Source organism: Tachypleus tridentatus, chromosome 7 (genome assembly GCF_004210375.1).
Source record: "Tachypleus tridentatus isolate NWPU-2018 chromosome 7, ASM421037v1, whole genome shotgun sequence".
Lineage (NCBI taxonomy): Eukaryota > Metazoa > Arthropoda > Merostomata > Xiphosura > Limulidae > Tachypleus > Tachypleus tridentatus.
In genome coordinates, this window is record NC_134831.1 from 126,681,407 (window position 1) to 126,697,742 (window position 16,336).

Below are 16,336 nucleotides of genomic sequence, written 5' to 3' on the forward strand. Positions count from 1 at the left end.
TAAAACAAAATATACACCATACTGACTATCGTATACAATGATGGCCATTAAAACAAAATATACACCATACTGACTATCATATACAATGATGGCCATTAAAACAAAATATACACCATACTGACTATCATATACAATGATGGCCATTGAAACAAAATATGCACCATACTGACTATCATATAAAATGATGGCCATTAAAACAAAATATACACCATACTGACTATCATATACAATGATGGCCATTAAAACAAAATATACACCATACTGACTATCATATACAATGATGGCCATTAAAACAAAATATACACCATACTGACTATCATATACAATAATGGCCATTGAAACAAAATATACACCATACTGACTATCATATACAATGATGGCCATTGAAACAAAATATGCACCATACTGACTATCATATACAATGATGGCCATTGAAACAAAATATGCACCATACTGACTATCATATACAATGATGGCCATTGAAACAAAATATGCACCATACTGACTATCATGTACAATGATGGCCATTTAAACAAAATATTCTCTGATATTGAATAACCTGAAAATTCTTACGAAATCGAAAGTAATTCTTGTTCATAGAATCACTAATAGCTATAAAGCAGTGTTCGGAGGAACATTTTAATAAATATATACTGCTAAAAGCCAAACAAAATAAACATTTGTTCAGTATGGTGTATAGAGGTAAGTTTATATAATGTGTTGTAACTCTAGTCATAGATATAATATGTTATAGCTCTACTCATAGATATAATATGTTATAGCTTTACTCATAGATATAATATGTTATAGCTCTACTCATAGATACCATGTGTTGTAACTCTACTCATAGATATAATATGTTATAGCTCTACTCATAGATATAATATGTTATAGCTCTACTCATAGATATAATATGTTATAGCTCTACTCATAGATATAATATATTGTAACTCCACTCATACATACAATATGTTATAACTCTACTCATAGATATAATATGTTATAGCTCTACTCATAGAGATAATATGTTGTAACTCCACTCATACATACAATATGTTATAACTCTACTCATAGATATAATATGTTATAGCTCTACTCATAGATATAATATGTTGTAACTCCACTCATACATACAGTATGTTATAACTCTACTCATACATACAATATGTTATGACTCTACTCATACATAACATGTGTTATAACTCTACTCATAGATATAATGTGCTATAACTCTACTCATACATACAATATGTTGTAACTCTAGTCATAGATATAATATGTTATAGCTCTACTCATAGATATAATATGTTATAGCTCTAATCATAGATACCATGTGTTGTAACTCTACTCATAGATATAATATGTTATGGCTTTACTCATAGATATAATATGTTATAGCTCTACTCATAGATACCATGTGTTGTAACTCTATTCATAGGTATAATATGTTATAGCTCTACTCATAGATATAATATGTTATAGCTCTACTCATAGATATAATATGTTGTAACTCCACTCATACATACAATATGTTATAACTCTACTCATAGATATAATATGTTATAGCTCTACTCATAGATATAATATATTGTAACTCCACTCATACATACAATATGTTATAACTCTAGTCATAGATATAATATGTTATAGCTCTACTCATAGATATAATATGTTATAGCTCTAATCATAGATACCATGTGTTGTAACTCTACTCATAGATATAATATGTTATAGCTCTACTCATAGATATAATATGTTATAGCTTTACTCATAGATATAATATGTTATAGCTCTACTCATAGATACCATGTGTTGTAACTCTACTCATAGATATAATATGTTATAGCTCTACTCATAGATATAATATGTTATAGCTCTAATCATAGATACCATGTGTTGTAACTCTACTCATAGATATAATATGTTATAGCTCTACTCATAGATATAATATGTTATAGCTTTACTCATAGATATAATATGTTATAGCTCTACTCATAGATATAATACGTTATAGCTTTACTCATAGATACCATGTGTTGTAACTCTACTCATAGGTATAATATGTTATAGCTCTACTCATAGATATAATATGTTATAGCTCTACTCATAGATATAATATGTTATAGCTCTACTCATAGATATAATATGTTATAGCTCTAATCATAGATACCATGTGTTGTAACTCTACTCATAGATATAATATGTTATAGCTCTACTCATAGATACCATGTGTTGTAACTCTACTCATAGATATAATATGTTATAGCTCTACTCATAGATATAATATATTGTAACTCCACTCATACATACAATATGTTATAACTCTACTCATAGATATAATATGTTATAGCTCTACTCATAGATATAATATGTTGTAACTCCACTCATACATACAATATGTTATAACTCTACTCATAGATATAATATGTTATAGCGCTACTCATAGATATAATATGTTGTAACTCCACTCATACATACAATATGTTATAACTCCACTCATACATACAATATGTTATAACTCTACTCATAGATATAATATGTTATAGCTCTACTCATACATACAATATGTTATAACTCTACTCATACATACAATATGTTATGACTCTACTCATACATAACATGTGTTATAACTCTACTCATAGATATAATGTGCTATAACTCTACTCATACATACAATATGTTATGACTCTACTCATAGATATGGTGTTATAACTCTTCTCATAAGTACAATGTTCTAACTATACAGAGATACAAATCATAGTACTACTTATTTTATTTTAAACATTGTATTTATTAAATAAACAGAGATTAAATCAACAGTTTTTTTTTTCATTTGAAAAGTGCTGTTCTGTCATATACAGTTAATTACGGGAAGAAATCACGTAGTATTTAAACAGCACAATGAAACCCAGGTGTTTAGGTCAGTAAATGGTATAATAATAAAATATATTGACAAAATGGAATTCAGTTTTCCAACTTACAATCATAACCATTGTTACTTTAAGAATGAATCTAAGTTTTGCGGTCACTTTGGACATCAGTGTTACGTATAGTGGTGTCAGCTGGATATACAGCAAAGAAATTACAATACAAAAGTATGTCTGCAAGTTGCTTCTTATTGCTAAAAAATACAAAACCAATTTCATATTTGAATAACAAAGGCTTAGCAACTATATAAATAAAGTGAAAAAGAGCTAACTAATATTCGAAGTAAAAATAAATTGTTGTACTCTATATACACTTAAAGTCTTTGTTTTTAATAGGAAATACATGTACATTACTTCATGGTCCTCTAAAGTAACTGATGTTATATTTTCACAAGTTGGTTGACTGTTTACTTTATAGGAAAGCCATATTGGGACAACTGCTAAGTTCACTAGGAGGATTCGAGCTCTGCATTTCAGCGTTGCTAGTCCATAAACTTACCACTGTTCTAGCGGAAGTTCGCAGTTTCATAGAGCCCGTGAAGTTAAACTGTAACCAAATCTTTGGAACTGGCCACAGAGACAACTTGAACATCTACTGCGGTTTCTCAAAGGTCAACTTCATCTGAGATGTGAGAACTGAAAGCATGCTTGTGCTTCTCAATCAACATATATTTATATTTCTTAGTTTACGATATAAACTTTGTGCCACTATGTAGATGGATGTATGAAATATGACGTACAGCTAAACCTAACTTATTGATTCATTTTCCAGCCAAGCCTAAATTGTACGATAAAAAGTGTTTCGTCCAAATTTCGAGCTTCTGAGAAGGAACGAAAGTGTTGTACAAACGATAGATATGTATACAGAGGAACACTTATAACACTTCTCACGTGCTGCATGTGAACGAAGATCTAGGAACCGACTTAAAATTCTTATCATGATAGGAGATGGTTAACTATTATCTTTCGTCCTTACCGTTTCCTTACAGAAACATGGTCCTGATGAAAGTTCTTGGGTGTCTGGCGGTGTCATCTGAAACTTACTTGAATGAACTTATTAAATTAAAAAAATAGTCTCAAATATCGGTTGTCGCTAAGCAACTTATGCTATCTGCGTGTACACTATACTGTATTATATCTCCAAGATATATTGACTGGGAGTATATTATATATTATTATATCTCCAAGAACTCTTGACTGGGTGTATATTATACCGTATTATATCTCCAACAAATGTTGAGTGGAGGTGTATTATACCGTATTATATCTTTAAGAACTGTTGACTGGGTGTATGTTGCAACGAATTATTTATCCAACAAATGTTGACTGGGTGTATATTACACCGTATTATATATCAAACAAATGTTGATTGGGTGTATATTATACCATATTATATATCCAACAAATGTTGACTGGGTGTATATTATACCATATTATATATCCAACAAATGTTGACTGGGTGTATATTATACCGTATTATATATCCAACAAATGTTGACTGGGTGTATATTATACGATCATATTCTTCAAGTACAGATAATTGATGAATAGGTGCATATTACACTGACATATATCTTAAAGTACTGTTAACTGTTGACTAGGTGTGAATTGTACTAACATATATCTTGAAGTACTGTTAACTGTTGACTAGGTGTGAATTGTACTAACATATATCTTGAAGTACTGTTAACTGTTGACTAGGTATGAATTGTACTAACATATATCTTGAAGTAGTGTTAACTGTTGACTAGGTGTGAATTGTACTAACATATATCTTGAAGTACTGTTAACTGTTGACTAGGTGTGAATTGTACTAACATATATCTTGAAGTACTGTTAACTGTTGACTAGGTGTGAATTGTACTAACATATACCTTGAAGTACTGTTAACTGTTGACTAGGTGTGAATTGTACTAACATATATCTTGGAGTACTGTTAACTGTTGACTAGGTGTGAATTGTACTAACATATATCTTGAAGTACTGTTAACTGTTGACTAGGTATGAATTGTACTAACATATATCTTGAAGTACTGTTAACTGTTGACTAGGTGTGAATTGTACTAACATATATCTTGAAGTAGTGTTAACTGTTGACTAGGTATGAATTGTACTAACATATATCTTGGAGTACTGTTCACTACGTGTATGTTATACTAACATATACCTTAAAGTAGTGTTAATGTTCAGTGAGTGTATATTATATTACCATATATCTTAGAGTCCTGTTAACTATTAAAACGTGTGTATTATAATAACATATATCTTAGAGTTCTGTTAATTCTTAACTGGGTGTATATTATTCTAACATACATTTTGAAGTACTGCTAACTGATGACTAGGTGTGTATTATAATAACATATATCTTAAAGTACTGTTAACTGTAGGCTAGGTGTGCATTGTACTAACATACGTTTAAAAGTACTGTTAACTATTGATTTGGTGTTTTTTATATTGACATATATGTTATAGTCCTGATAACTGTTCACAAGGTATTATAATAGCATATAACTTAAAGTACTGTTAACTAATGACTAAGTGTGTATTATATTAAAATATATCTTAAAGTTCTGTTATCTGTTGACAAGATGTATGTTATACTAACATGTATCTTGGAGTATTGTCAACTGTTGATTAGGTGTGTATTACAATAACACATATTTTGTAGTACCGTTAACTTATGAATAGGTGTGTATTACAATAACACATATTTTGTAGTACCGTTAACTTATGAATAGGTGTGTATTTACTAACCTATATCTTAAAGTACTGTTAATTGTTGACTACTTGCATATTATACTAAGAAATATGTTATAGTCTTGTTAACTGTTGACTACGTGAATAATATAAAAACACATATCTTAAAGTACTGTTGGGTATTGACTGTATGTATGTTATACTAACGTACATCTTAAAGTGCTGTTAACTATTGACTAGGTGTGTATTATATTAAAATATATCTTAAAGTCATGTTAACTCTTAAAAAGTATGTAGTATAATAACATATATCGTAAAGTTCTGTTAACAGTCGACTAATTGTATATTACACTAAGATATATGTTAAAGTCCCGGTAACTGTTGAATATGTGTGTGTTATAATAACATATACCCTAAGATACTGTTAACTGATGTCTAGGTGGGTACTATACTGACATGTATTTTAAAGTTTTATTAACTGAAGACTAGGTGTATATTATACCAGCAAATGTTTTAAAGTAAGTTTACTGTTATCTGGGAATATATTATACTAACATATATCGTAAAGTGCTGTTAAATGTTGACTAAGTGTGTATTTTAATAAGATATATCTCAAAGACCTGTTAACTGTTCACAAGATGTACAATATAATAATATATAACGTAAAGTACTGTTAACTTTAGACTAGGTGGTTATTTTACTAATATACATTTTCAAGTACTGTTAACTGTTGACTGAGTATATATTGTACTAACATATATCTTAAAGTAGAGTTAATTATTGACTAGGTGTGTATTATACTAAGATATATCTTAAAGACCTGTTAACTCTTAAATAGGTGTGCATTATATTAACATATATTTTAATGAACTGTTAACTGTTGACTATGTATGTAGTATGCTAACATATATTTTAAAGTACTTTTAACTGTTGACTAGGTGTATATTATACTAACATATATCATAAAGTCCTGTTGATTGTTCACATGGTGAGCATTATAACAATATATAACTTAAAGTACTGTTAACTGTAGACTAGATGTGTATTATGCTAACAAATTTTAAAGTACTGTTAACAGTTGACTGGGTGTATATTATACTAACATACATCTTAAAGTCCTGTTACTTTTGATTAGGTGTGTAGAATAATAACATGTGTCTTAAAATTCTGTTAACTAATGATTAGATCTATATAATAATATCATTTATCTTAAACTTTTGTTAATTGTTGACTAGGTGTGTATTATCACAGAATACACTTTAAAATACTGTAACTGTTGATTAGAAGTATATTATACTAACAAATATCTTAAGGTACTGTTAACTGTTGACTAGGTGTGTATTAAAATATGATATGTCCTAAAGTTGTGTTAACTGTTCAATAGGTATATTTTATACTTACATACAGCTTAGTGTTCTGTTAAATAATTACTAGGTGTATATGATACTAGTATATATTTTAAAGTACAGTTACATGTTGATTATGTGTGTATTATAATAACATAAATCTTAAGGTACTGTTAAGTGCTACGTATTATATTACGATATATCTTAACGTCCTATTAACTTTGACTAGGTGTATATTATGCTAACATATATTTTAAAGTATTGATAACTGTCGACTAAATGTGTATTATAATAATAAATATCATAAAGTACTGTTAACATGTATCTTAAAGTCCTGTTAACTGTTGCCTACGTCTGTATTATACTAACATGTATTTTAAAGTCCTGTTAACTGTTGACTACGTCTGTATTATACTAACATGTATTTTAATATACTCTTAACTGTTGACTACGTCTCTATTATACTAACATGTATTTTAATATACTCTTAACTGTTGACTACGTCTGTATTATACTAACATGTATCTTAAAGACCTGTTAACTGTTGACTACGTCTGTGTTATACTAACATATATCTTAAAATACTCTTAGCTGTTTACTACGTCTGTATTATAGTAACATGTATCATAAAGTCCTGTTAACCGTTGACTTGGTGTGTATTTACCAACTTCTGTGCAGTGCAACTAATTTAATTAATAAATAAATTTTGATGGTTTGACATATTATATTTTGTGTGTTACTTGGTAGTATAGAGGTATGCCTACGTATTTACCACCCTAAAATCAGGGGTTCTATTCTCCTCGGTAGATTTAGCAGATAGCCTGACGTGACTTTGATATAATAAAACACACACACAATTTTTTTTGTAAAATAAGTGTTCATTAACATAGTAAAAAAACTGACAAACGTGATTTTATATGATCTCGAAATTCTTAATACTAGGATATACATTGTACGAAATATTCATATATAATAAGAAACACAATCATTACCTATAACGTAATTTTCTTTGTTTTTTTTTGTTAAGCAATTTTTTGTACTAAGGTTAATTAATATATACATATAAATAATAGAACTATTAGGCTATTTGATGTTTCTTATCTTGCTTTTAAGTCTATTCAGTTTATTCTCAACTATAACATGGTTCTCAATATGTTTAAGACAATAAACAGACTTAAGCCAATACCTTTATTTTTACTTAAAACTCTCGCACAGCTACCTAAGCGTTATCTGTACATAGACGTATGTAATTATTAAACTGATAGACTAGAAGGAAAGTAGACAAACAGCAGTATCCATCTTCAACTCTTGGGCTACTTCTGCTTGAACGAATAATACAATTTGAATACTATTCTTACAGCAAACCTATTACCCCACATCAAATAGTAGAGTTTAAATGCTATTTTTATACATAACCGTAGCACCCACGATCCGCTAGTAAAGAGATCGTTCTTTTAGCAAGGGGACACGAACCCTTAATTTTTGAATTCACAGCCTAGGTATATTAAACGCTGTGTCAGTGTCTAGTTAAAACATTCAGAGTAAATATTACATTTCACATCTTTATTACTAACTTGCAACTAAACATTGCTACAAGGCTATATTACCCTTTACAAAATGGTCAGTTCATTAAGACTCTATAACAGATGTTTACAATTTATATCATTATTATCGATTTTATATTACCCTATACAACTTGCCATTTCTCCTTTGAGTCGAAATTAACTTGGCAGCCGGCTGACTCTCTTGCTTAGTTTTCATTGCATAATGTTTACCAATTTCTGTATCATCTACATCATCATTTATAGCCTATAAATTATATCCTTGTGTTTTCATGATAAATAGTACATAATGTTGGCCAAACTCTGTATTACCATTTATAGCCCACAAATTACCTTTCGATTCTATGACAAATATTACATGATGATGACCAACAACTATATTTATTACCATCTATAGCCCACAGATTATATTCTTGTGATTCCATGACAAACAACACATGATGATGACCAACCTTTGTATTACCATTTATAGCCTACATATTATCTTTTGATTATATGACAAATATTACAACTGATATAATTATCATAATACTCTGTGTTACCATTTATAGCCTTTAGACTCTCTTATTGAAATTCCATGACAAGTATTACAGCTGACATAATTATTATAGCATTCTGTGTTACCACTTATAGTCTACAGATTCTCTTGTTGTGATTCCATGACAAATATTACAGCTGACATAATTATTATAGCATTCTGTGTTACCACTTATAGTCTACAGATTCTCTTGTTGTGATTCCATGACAAGTATTACAGCTGACATAATTATTATAGCATTCTGTGTTACCACTTATAGTCTACAGATTCTCTTATCGTGATTCCATGACAAGTATTACAGCTGACATAATTATTATAGCATTCTGTGTTACCACTTATAGTCTACAGATTCTCTTATCGTGATTCCATGACAAGTATTACAGCTGACATAATTATTATAGCATTCTGTGTCACCACTTATAGTCTACAGATTCTCTTATCGTGATTCCATGACAAGTATTACAGCTGACATAATTATTATAGCATTCTGTGTTACCACTTATAGTCTACAGATTCTCTTATCGTGATTCCATGACAAGTATTACAGCTGACATAATTATTATAGCATTCTGTGTTACCACTTATAGTCTACAGATTCTCTTGTTGTGATTCCATGACAAGTATTACAGCTGACATAATTATTATAGCATTCTGTGTTACCACTTATAGTCTACAGATTCTCTTGTTGTGATTCCATGACAAGTATTACAGCTGACATAATTATTATAGCATTCTGTATTACCACTTATAGTCTACAGATTCTCTTGTTGTGATTCCATGACAAGTATTACAGCTGACATAATTATTATAGCATTCTGTGTTACCACTTATAGTCTACAGATTCTCTTGTTGTGATTCCATGACAAATATTACAGCTGACATAATTATTATAGCATTCTGTGTTACCACTTATAGTCTACAGATTCTCTTATCGTGATTCCATGACAAATATTACAGCTGACATAATTACTACCGTCGTCTGTGTTATCCTCTATGGCCGACATATTTTGGTGTTGAGATATATTTCCAAACCAGAATGATAACTAATTACATTGTACAGCAATAGAAATGAACGTAGTATGGTATTGAAGTACTTACTAAGAACTGGTGGTTTAAACTCTAACAAGAAATTACACACACAACAGATAACAATTTTAGTTGCAGTCAATGAACCTAGGCCGAAATTCTACTAAAAAAGTGCAAACGCTATGAAAATATATTTTATATGTATATATGATCTGTTTTCCATATTATATAGAATGCACATAATTCATACTTATTTTGTTTTATGTACTGTAACACTTTCCTTAAGAAGAACTAGTAGTCACTAATGGAATCACAAATATGAGTTGAACAAAGGTAATTTTTTATAATAAAGGATCTAAGCAGAAAATTAAAACACTCTTTTAATGAATATCAGCGCCATCTGTTGAGTTGCGTTTATGTGGTTTGATTGCTGTTAAGCAAAAAGATAGACAGTGAACTAACTATCTGTACTTCACGGAATCGAAGCCCGGTTTTTAGGGTCGTAAGCCTGTAGTCTTATCACTGTGCCACTGGATAACCATTTATTCCCTACTGTTTGAAACTACAATAGTGAATCAAACATTGTTCTGCAATGTTAGTAAACAAATTGATGTTTGTTAATTTTTTTTTTTAAATAATTATCTCCGTCTGCTTTCCAGAAGCGAAACCCATAAGAAAAAAATGTACAAAATTTATTTCAGGCATATTTCTTACAGCTTTCTTTCAAATGTTCTTTCTTTCGTATTCTGATGTATTATTTAAATATATAACTTGTCCATATTTGAACAATTACAGATCACAATCCAGTTTATAAGCAAAATAAGCTAAATTAAATCCGGAAGATGTATTTTCTAACAGAACCCGTTTAAGTCGACTCTCTTCAATAGTGAACTATTGTACAAGCAAAATCTACTGAAGAGCTTTATATTGCAAGATAGTTATTAATAAGTTTCGTATTTTAGTGAAATAATAATAAAAAAAAAATCTTCACGGGATTACATTTACTTGATTGTTAGCATTGTTTCAGCGCATAAGCTATCTGCGCCGTGTCCTCCGCGAGCTTTATACTCTGTTCAAACTGCCCTGGTTATTGTGGCATTATGTATTGGCTTAAAACCGGAAAATGACCACCTGCTCGTGAATGTTTCGTTTCAAAATGTCAAGAATTTTGTGATAATAACCAGAAATAATACCGGATTGGCAAGTCCCTATAAAGGAAAGAAAAATATCAGGGGCAAACATTAGTTCGAATTAGTTATCATAATGTCATTATGTTTATTTATTCAATAAAACAACACACGCTGTCTTAAGAACAAACGGTATTACTACTTACTTTGATAATAAGGTTCTGATGTTTCGGGTGCACGATATTCAACAGAATAGTGTGAAAACTAAACAAGACCGCTGAGTTATGTGTAATTTGAATACAGGTGAGACTGACCAACTGTTAGTAGGTCTGAAATCCAGTACTATATGAACGTACCTTGAGGTCTCAGCGAAGAAACTAGTAGAATAAAGAGAAATACTTGTGGTTTGTCTGACGTTAATGACCAATCGAAAAAAATTAAAACCTTCAAATAAAATCCGTGTTTTACTTACTGCACAAAATCAACAACCGAATGATGACACGGAGTTGAAGTTTGAGTACTTTCGAGAGTTTACAAACTGGTGTATTAAAACGAGTGGAGAGTGGTCACCGAAACACATACACACGCACTTGTACGTAACGGTAATTATCTCTTTCCTCAAATAAATCACGAGCCGTTAAAATAGTGCTGACGAATAAGTCCGAGACTTGATCACGACACTTCTACTTGTAATTCGACTCAAATTTCACACACGACTATCCCGGCAATTGCTTGTTTTCTGTGCTTAATGTCGTGATGACTTCCACAGTTACATACAGAGAGCCTGCATGATTTTGAACAACAGATGACGACCTTACACATGCGCAACTAACTGCTCGTGGCACTAGTTTTCGTCTCGCACAGCATCCGCAGCATCCAAGGCATCGATTTAGATGTGCACTTGCTGTGTTGTAGAACGCTTGAGTTCAACCTACCCGTCGACTGCACGAAACCAAGCTTTGCCGTATCGAGCGATAAAGGAAAAACACAAGATATGGCTCTATTTTTTTGAGCCTATGAAACTCTGGACTTCCTTCTATCTCCAGAGTTATGGTTTCCATTCGATAAAGATGCGAGTGCACATGATGCAAAAACCTAAGTTCACAAATTAAACCAGAAAACACCGCACACTTCTCAAAATGTGTTTTTAGTTTTACTAAAACCATTAGTCTTAAGTTATTCTTTTGAATATTGTGGCACTTTTAAAATTTGTGTGTGTATTGGAGATGAATATATTTATACTAGCCAGTGCTCACTGAGGGTGCAGCTTTGCATAGTAACCTGCACTCTGAGTGTTCGTAAACAAATAGCACCGCTTCGAGAACATTTATTCCAAGTTTTCTCAGTTTCTGGCCACAAATGACAGCTGAAGAACTGATAATACAGAACTGTTTCTGAAGAACTGATAATACAGAACTGTTTCTGACGAACTGATAATACAAAACTGTTTCTGAAAACTGATAACACAGAACTGTTTCTGAAGAACTGATAATACAGAACTGTTTCTGAAAACTGATAATACAGAACTGTCTCTGAAAACTGATAATACAGAACAGTTTCTAAAAACTGATAATACAAAACTGTTTCTGACGAACTGATAATACAAAATTGTTTCTGAAAACTGATAATACAGAACTGTTTCTAAAAATTGATAATACAGAACTGTTTCTAAAAAACTGATAATACAGAACTGTTTCTGAAGACTGATAAAACAGAACTGTTTCTGAAAACTGATAATACAGAACTGCTTCTGAAAACTGATAAAAAAGAATTGCTTCTGAAAACTGATAATACAGAACTGTTTACTATTTCTGAAAACTGATAATACAGAACTGTTTCTAAAAACTGATAATACAGAACTCTTTCTGAAGAACTGATAACACAAAACTGTTTCTGAAAACTGATAATACAGAACTGTTTCTAAAAATTGATAATACAGAACTGTTTCTAAAAAACTGATAATACAGAACTGTTTCTGAAGACTGATAAAACAGAACTGTTTCTGAAAACTGATAATACAGAACTGCTTCTGAAAACTGATAATAAAGAAATGCTTCTGAAAACTGATAATACAGAACTGTTTACTATTTCTGAAAACTGATAATACAGAACTGTTTACTATTTCTGAAAACTGATAATACAGAACTGTTTCTAAAAACTGATAATACAGAACTCTTTCTGAAGAACTGATAACACAAAACTGTTTCTGAAAACTGATAATACAGAACTGTTTCTGAAGAACTGATAATACAGAACTGTTTCTGAAGAACTGATAATACAGAACTGTTTCTGAAGACTGATAATACAGAACTGTTTCTGAAAACTGATAATACAGAACTGTTTCTGAAGAACGAATAATACAGAACTGTTTCTGAAAACTGATAATACAGAACTGCTTCTGAAAACTGATAATACAGAACTGCTTCTGAAAACTGATAATACAGAACTGTTTCTAAAAACTGATAATACAGAACTGTTTCTGAAAACTGATAATACAGAACTGCTTCTGAAAACTGATAATAAAGAATTGCTTCTGAAAACTGATAATACAGAACTGTTTCTGAAAACTGATAATACAGAACTGTTTCTGAAGAACTGATAATACAGAACTGTTTCTAAAAATTGATAATACAGAACTTCTTCTAAAAACTGATAATACAGAACTGTTTCTAAAAACTGATAATACAGAACTGTTTCTGAAGAACTGATAATACAGAACTGTTTCTGAAGACTGATAATACAGAACTGTTTCTGAAGAACTGATAATACAAAACTGTTTCTGAAAACTGATAATACAGAACCGTCTCTGAAAACTGATAATACAGAACTGTTTCTAAAAATTGATAATACATAACTGTTTCTGAAGAACTGATAATACAGAACTGTTTCTGAAAACTGATAATACAGAACTGTTTACTCTTTCTGAAAACTGATAATACAGAACTGTTTCTGAAAACTGATAATACAGAACTGTTTACTCTTTCTGAAAACTGATAATACAGAACTGTTTCTGAAAACTGATAATACAGAATTGTTTCTGAAGAACGAATAATACAGAACTGTTTCTAAAAATTGATAATACAGAACTGTTTCTAAAAACTGATAATACAGAACTGTTTCTGAAGAACTGATAATACAGAACTGTTTCTGAAAACTGATAATACAGAACTGCTTCTGAAAACTGATAATATAGAACTGTTTCTGAAAACTGATAATACAGAACTGCTTCTGAAAACTGATAATACAGAACTGTTTACTGTTTCTGAAAACTGATAATACAGAACTGTTTACTGTTTCTGAAAACTGATAATACAAAACTGTTTCTAAAAACTGATAATACAGAACTGTTTCTGAAAAACTGATAATACAGAACTGTTTCTGAAGACTGATAAAACAGAACTGTTTCTGAAAACTGATAATACAGAACTGCTTCTGAAAACTGATAATACAGAACTGCTTCTGAAAACTGATAATACAGAACTATTTCTAAAAACTGATAATACAGAACTGTTTCTGAAAAGCTGATAATACAGAACTGTCTCTGAAAACTGATAATACTGAACTGTTTCTGAAGAACTGATAATACAGAACTGTTTCTGAAGACTGATAATACAGAACTGTTTCTAAAAACTGGTAATACAGAACTGTTTCTGAAGACTGATAATACAGAACTGTTTACTCTTTCTGAAAACTGATAATACAGAACTGTTTCTAAAAATTGATAATACAGAACTGTTTCAAAAAACTGATAATACAGAACTGTTTCTAAAAACTGATAATACAGAACTGTTTCTGAAGAACTGATAATACAGAACTGTTTCTGAAGACTGATAATACAGAACTGTTTCTGAAAACTGATAATACATAACTGTTTCTGAAGAACGAATAATACAGAACTGTTTCTGAAAACTGATAACACAGAACTGTTTCTGAAGAACGAATAATACAGAACTGTTTCTGAAAACTGATAACACAGAACTGTTTCTAAAAATTGATAATACAGAACTGTTTCTAAAAACTGATAATACAGAACTGTTTCTGAAGAACTTATAATACAGAACTGTTTCTGAAAACTGATAATATAGAACTGCTTCTGAAAACTGATAATATAGAACTGTTTCTGAAAACTGAAAATACAGAACTGCTTGTGAAAACTGATAATACAGAACTGTTTACTGTTTCTGAAAACTGATAACACAAAACTGTTTCTAAAAACTGATAATACAGAACTGTTTCTGAAAAACTGATAATGCAGAACTGTTTCTGAAGACTGATAAAACAGAACTGTTTCTGAAAACTGATAATACAGAACTGCTTCTGAAAACTGATAATATAGAACTGCTTCTGAAAATTGATAATACAGAACTGTTTCTAAAAACTGATAATACAGAACTGTTTCTGAAGAGCTGATAATACAGAACTGTCTCTGAAAACTGATAATACTGAACTGTTTCTGAAGAACTGATAATACAGAACTGTTTCTGAAGACTGATAATACAGAACTGTTTCAAAAAACTGATAATACAGAACTGTTTCTGAAGAACTGATAACACAGAACTGTTTCTGAAGACTGATAATACAGAACCGTTTCTGAAAACTGATAATACAGAACTGTTTCTGAAGAACGGATAACACAGAACTGTTTCTGAAAACTGATAATACAGTACTGTTTCTGAAAACTGATAATACAGAACTGTTTCTGAAGAACTGATAATACAAAACTGTTTCTGAAAACTGATAATACAGAACTGTTTCTGACGAACTGATAATACAAAACTGTTTCTGAAAACTGATAATACAGAACTGTTTCTAAAAATTGATAATACAGAACTGTTTCTAAAAACTGGTAATACAGAACTGTTTCTGAAGAACTGATAATACAGAACTGTTTCTGAAAACTGATAATACAGAACTGTTTCTGAAGAACGGATAATACAGAACTGTTTCTGAAAACTGATAATACAGAACTGTTTCTGAAGAACTGATAATACAAAACTGTTTCTGAAAACTGATAATACAGAACTGTTTCTGACGAACTAATAATACACAACTGTTTCTGAAAACTGATAATACAGAACTGTTTCTGAAGAACTGATAATACAGAACAGTTTCT

At 30.5% G+C, this 16,336-nt stretch overlaps 1 protein-coding gene across 3 annotated transcripts in view; it reads right to left on the bottom strand.

Annotated features, from left to right (window-relative positions):
* The window catches only part of LOC143256548 (CD151 antigen-like), a 148,257-nt gene extending 136,287 nt beyond the window's left edge, over positions 1 to 11,970 (bottom strand). The window contains exon 1 of one of the 3 annotated variants that reach the window (XM_076513906.1): positions 11,430 to 11,970. The gene's annotated coding sequence lies outside the window, so the exon portion shown is untranslated. The remainder of the gene's footprint in view (positions 1 to 11,429) is intronic. The other 2 variants (XM_076513908.1, XM_076513907.1) reach the window with 2 other exon arrangements.
* Positions 11,971 to 16,336: the final 4,366 nt, after the last annotated feature.